Source organism: Macrobrachium nipponense, chromosome 1, assembly GCF_015104395.2.
Source record: "Macrobrachium nipponense isolate FS-2020 chromosome 1, ASM1510439v2, whole genome shotgun sequence".
NCBI classification, from domain to species: Eukaryota; Metazoa; Arthropoda; class Malacostraca; order Decapoda; family Palaemonidae; genus Macrobrachium; species Macrobrachium nipponense.
Window position 1 is genome coordinate 180782495 of NC_087200.1, and position 6000 is coordinate 180788494.

A 6000-nucleotide genomic window follows, 5' to 3' on the forward strand; every position below is an offset into this window, starting at 1 on the left:
CAACGCCGCTTTGTGGTATGAGGAAGCATTGGTTCCACCTCGCCCCCCCCCCCGCAACCCCCCCCCCGCAACCCCCCCCCCCCCACCCCCGGCAAAACCCCCCCCCCCCACCCCCCCAAAACGCCCCCCCCCCCCCAACCCCCTCCTTCTCCGTATCTAAACGCTAAACATTCTTTATACAAAATACTTTTTAAAAAAGTAATTCAAAATCCTCATGCCGATATTGACAGATAAGGTCACAGATGGAACGTTTATTAAAGTGAGAAAAATCGGATTAAAGATTAAGTAAAGTAAAGTGACTTTAAGCAGGAGGAATAGAGATGGCAATTATGGTAGGGTGCGCGGTGGTGGCTCTTGGTCTTCGTGGCTCATGTACGTACGCATGTGTGTACGACGTCCTCTGCACGGAACAGCCTTCCTCGGCGGATTCAAGTCTAAATGTTCTTTTTTGGCCTCCTCGAGTGTCATAGAATCCACGCACTTTTAAGCATTGTTTCTGGAGGAGAGTCCCGTGACTTTTAGGTCGGTTTCTCGCAAGGGTACAGAATTTATTTATTTATTTATTTGTTTAGGAGTTTTTATACACACACACACACGCACGCACACACACACACACACACACACATACACACATATATATAATAATATATATATATATAAATATATATTGTTTATAATATATAGATATATATATATAAATATAATATGATATATATATATATGTATAAATATATTTACATGTAAACTACACACACACACACACACACACACACACACACACACACATATATATATATATTTATATATATATATATATATATACATATATATATATATATATATTGTTGTTACTTCCTTGACAATAGTTTGATTTTTTTTTTTTTTTTTTTGGGGGGGGGGATTTCAATTCACTATCAAACCCTGCCCATAAGTCGCTCAGAAAATCTTTCCCGTACGGCCTTCATTACTAAAAATGCAAAAACGTAAATAACAAACCTTATCAGGTTTAACTGATAAGATGCAGCGTAGGAATCGGGGGTCATTTTAGTTCAGGACGAGACGTAAAACACCAGAAAGACGTCTGTACTGAACGCCTCCGTTTCAACAATGGCGAGTTAGGTAACTTTTTTCAGTGGAAAAACTGCGTCTCGTAATGTTATCGTTTCTTCCATGATTTAGGTTCTTTTATGATGTTGAAATTATTGTACATAGTATCGTGTGGGATATTGCTGAGTATGGGTGTTGAAAATAATCTGTATCTCGGTGTTTAGTGATAAGGAAATGTATAGCAAGCTTCGTCTCTTGTCGGCTGATGAGATGGGGTATTGCTGAAGATGGATCTCGTAAAATAATATTACCTAATTTTTCTATTCTTTGTTTCTCAGGAGTATTACAGATTTTTGTATGAGAATCATCGTTGTTTTCTTAAAGCGTGCCCAGTACTGTTTCTTAGTTCATATATTTTCTGTGATATATTTTTTTATTTCCTATTTTTGGACACGTTTTCCCATTGAAGCCCTTGGAATCTGAGAGGTAGCGAGTGAAGAAATTACCGGACTTGGTGGAAGGCAGGTTTGGTGGGGGAGTTTATCGTTAGATCACTTTGACTAGAGTAGATTCACATCAACCGTGCATTTGATGTCTAGGTCAGTCCCTTACGACGCTGGTGATTGGCTGTTGATAAGCCAAATACAGGACTGGAAACTCTCAGTCTCTCTCGAGAGTTCACATAGGCAGAATGTACGTTCAACCTCTTCTGAGGGAATACGTCTTTCAAAAGTATCTCTCAGGAGAAGTGGAACGTACATCCTGCCTTTGTGAACTCTCGAGAGAGACTGAGAGTTTCCAGCCCCGTGATTGGCTTATCAACAGCCAATCAGGAGCGTCGTAAGAGACTGGCCTAGACATCAAATGCACGGTTGATGTGAATCTACTATAGTACAACATCAAAAATCCTACAGGAACTTGAGCATATTTACAACGCAGTATACTGCTCCATGTTAAAAAAATTTCATTACCTAGGACATCACTTCTCTCACTATCAAATCAAAAAGATAAGAACGCAAAGCAGTAATATATATACTTGAATAGATTACTAACACTTAAACGAATCGCATAGACGTATTAAATTGTGTTTTTTTTGTGGTTACAAACATAAGAAGAAGGAATTTTTTTTATATAAAACAAAAATTCGTTCTTAATAATATCACATTGATTCATGAGGAAACTATGCGTGCCTTAGGGAGTGCTGTGTCAATGAGATTTTTAAAAATATTTTTAGAATGATTTCCTGTCCAGTGCCTTTTATGGTTTTCTTGAATGATTTTCCTCCAAGCAGCTCTGATCTTGAGTGTTCATCCAGTTAAATCGTCAATCTAACATACTTATGCACACAGTAACTCACAAACATATATATGCCTGTATATATACATACACACATATACATACATATATGTGTATGAATATATATATATATATATATTATATATATATATATATATATATATATATATATATATATATATATATATATATATATATATATAGATATATATATATACATATATACATATATATGTGTGTGTGTGTATGTGAGTGTACTTTCCTCGCTTATTATCAGATATATATATATATATATATATATATATATATATATATATATATACACTATATATATATATATATGTATACACATATATACTGTATATGCATGTATGTATGAATACGTGTGTGTGTTTGTATGAACAAAAGAGTAAACAAGAACATAATGTTCACATAGCAAAAAATCTCGAGAATATATCAAACTTCAATTGAGGGAGGAGAGAGAGAGAGAGAGAGAGAGAGAGAGAGAGAGAGGTTGTCTGAAATGATGTTTCTGTTTCTGTTTTCCATAATGGAGGTCAGTCCAAAACATCGCTGACTTTTTTAAGGGGCGTCGGAGAGATGTTGTAAATGATAGTTTGGGGGGTGTTGCCCGCTCTTCAAAGCTTATTTCGTTACCTTGGATACCTTTGCCTACTCTCTCTCTCTCTCTCTCTCTCTCTCTCTCTCTCTCTCTCTATATATATATATATATATATATATATATATATAATATATATATCGATCTTTTTTATCATTTAGCAGACATTCAACACCATTATATATGTATATATGAATGTATTTATTTTATATTATATAATATAATATATATATATATATATATATATATATATATATATATATATATATATTATTACCTATCTTTTTAATTATTTAGCAAACATTGAACTCTCATTTTGTTTCACCTGTTTAATCTTTCATTGCATTAACATTCTCTCTTTTTCTTTTCACTCAAGAAAGATATGGAGTGAAAAGAACCTTAAGGAAGGACTTGAAATTTTAATGTGTTTCACCACTCACTCCTTTGGCCGTTGGCTACGGTAAATCGTAAAGAAAAAAAAAATCATGCCCGAGGCTGAATTATTACGACACTAATCATTGCGTATCATTCCCATTCTGAGGTTGGGGCTTTTTGAGATATACGCACACACACACACTGTATATATTTATTATATATATATATATATATATAATATATATATATATATATATATATGTATATAATATATATATATTAAAGTATATATGCACATTACTTATCTAGGAAATGTTTATGTTCTATGTAGAATTGCTAGTGTTTAAACATCTAACAATAGAATATGCTCTCCTTACACATAAATATACACAGACACACATACATATATATACAGAGAGAAAGAGAGAGAGACCTCCAGTAAGAACCTCGAAGTATTGAGAGAAGGGAAGAATCAATGAATTGTCTTCTGTTTACAGTCATGGGAGTAGAAACACATGGGGCGAAAGATCCTTATAAGGTAACAGGAATTCGTTGCCTCTCTTCATTTGTGACATGTGAATAAGTTGGCGGATGCGTAACCTCTCTCTCTCTCTCTCTCTCTCTCTCTCTCTCTCTCTCTCTCTCTCTCTTCTCTCTATATATATATATTTATATATATATATATATATATGTGTGTGTGGGTAATCTGTGTGTGTGTGTGTGTGTGTATGTATATATATCAGGTATTGCAAAAGGTGATAAAAATGAAAGTGATTAAATCATATGTATATATATATATATATATGTGTGTGTGTGTGTGTGTGTTGTGTGTGTGTGTGTTTTTGTTATATCATACATAATACATACATTTATATATATGTGTGTGTTGTGTATCATTCTAAGATAAAATGAATATTGGAAGCAAAGGTAACCAACGTCAGTAGATTAAATGAGACGTAATGAGTAGGATGAAAATATTCTGCTTCGGTCTCTTTTTCACTCTTGATATCCTTAGCTATACTATTTGGACTTCCTCCCCAGCAAGGTCCACCGACCTATTTCTGGATCTCCTGTGGAGTGAGGTCCTTTGAGTCCATATAGTCTTTTTTTTATGGACGTCCTCTAGAGAAAAATAGTGGCAGGAATATTGCGAGGGGGCGTTGGTAACACCCGTGTTAGCTGCGAGTTGAGATACCATCTGTTGAGTAGGAGCTCAAGGGAGAGAGAGTAGGTGTTTATGCGATGGACACTTGGGTAAAAAATAAATATAAATATATATATATATATATATATATATATATATATATACATATATATGCTATACATATGTGTGTGTATGTTATGTATGTATATATATGAATTTGTATTTATATGTATATTAACTTGTATATACAATTAATATATATTATATATTATATATGTATGTGTGTAGTAGTTTTATTTTATATATAAATATATAAGTATGCATGTATATACTATATATATATATATATATATAATATATATATATATATATATATATATATATATATATATACATACAAATCCCGAGAATAACCACCCGAGAGTTATAATTACAACCATAAACTGTCATGTCACGACTCACGAACCACTCTTGCGACAGATGTGGTACCACCTATTAAAAGTAGAAAAATAAAAAATGTCACACCTGAAATTTCAACAGAAAAAAAAAAAAAACAGCTTTTACTTCAATAGTCACCGCATCATTACGAAACGAACGAATGTTCCCGGAATCTGACGAGGAAGAATGTTGAGTAAATGGGCGTGTGCGCCGCCTGTGGTGGTATCCCGTCCTGGGAACCGCCATATTTGGAAGTGATCGATATAGTTAATGTAGGTGCATCTGCAGTTACTCGATAAAATTGCTGCCGGTTTCGAATCGGATATTAATTTTGGGATTTGAATACACCTTAATTTGTTCTTCCCTAAATGAATTGCGTTGTTGTTGGTGTGAAATTAAACGCAACTTTAATTACAATTTTTGTTAATACTATCCAGATGATGTTGACTTATAAGGAGCTCGCCAGTTATAGAGGATATTTGACACGTTTATTTTCCTTAAGCTGACTGGAGGAAAAAAGAATGATAAGACACGATTGAAGGTTCGTTAAATTATTTATGAATCGACCGTCCCGGTGATTGCATCAGAAGACTGGGAGTAAATAACAACGATATAAAGGATTCATTTAGAAATAAATTATATATAACACACACACACACACACACACACACACACACACACATATATATATATATATATATATATATATATATATATATATATATATATATATATATGTATGTGTATATACATATACATATATATATAATATACATCATATTATATATACACTTGTATATATATTTCATATATTTATAAAACTATATATATATAATATTATATATATATATATATATATATATATATGTGTGTGTGTGTGGTGTGTGTGTGTGTGTGTAAAGTATCGGATTCAAAACAGAGTCGCAAATCCTTCGCTCTTAAAATATTTTCGTGTATTTCAGTAATTTCTAAATCAATTTCTAAATCATTTTCCTACACACTCACTCGCCTATCGCTGCACCTGCCCTCATAAATCCGGGTTTGCTTTACGGTGGAAGACTCCAGATAAAGTCTTGGCTCA

At 33.3% G+C, this 6000-nt stretch overlaps 1 protein-coding gene across 6 annotated transcripts in view; it reads left to right on the plus strand.

Moving 5' to 3' along the window:
• The window catches only part of LOC135219884 (hillarin-like), a 172507-nt gene that overhangs the window by 114414 nt on the left and 52093 nt on the right, over positions 1-6000 (plus strand). The gene's annotated exons all lie outside the window — the stretch shown is intronic.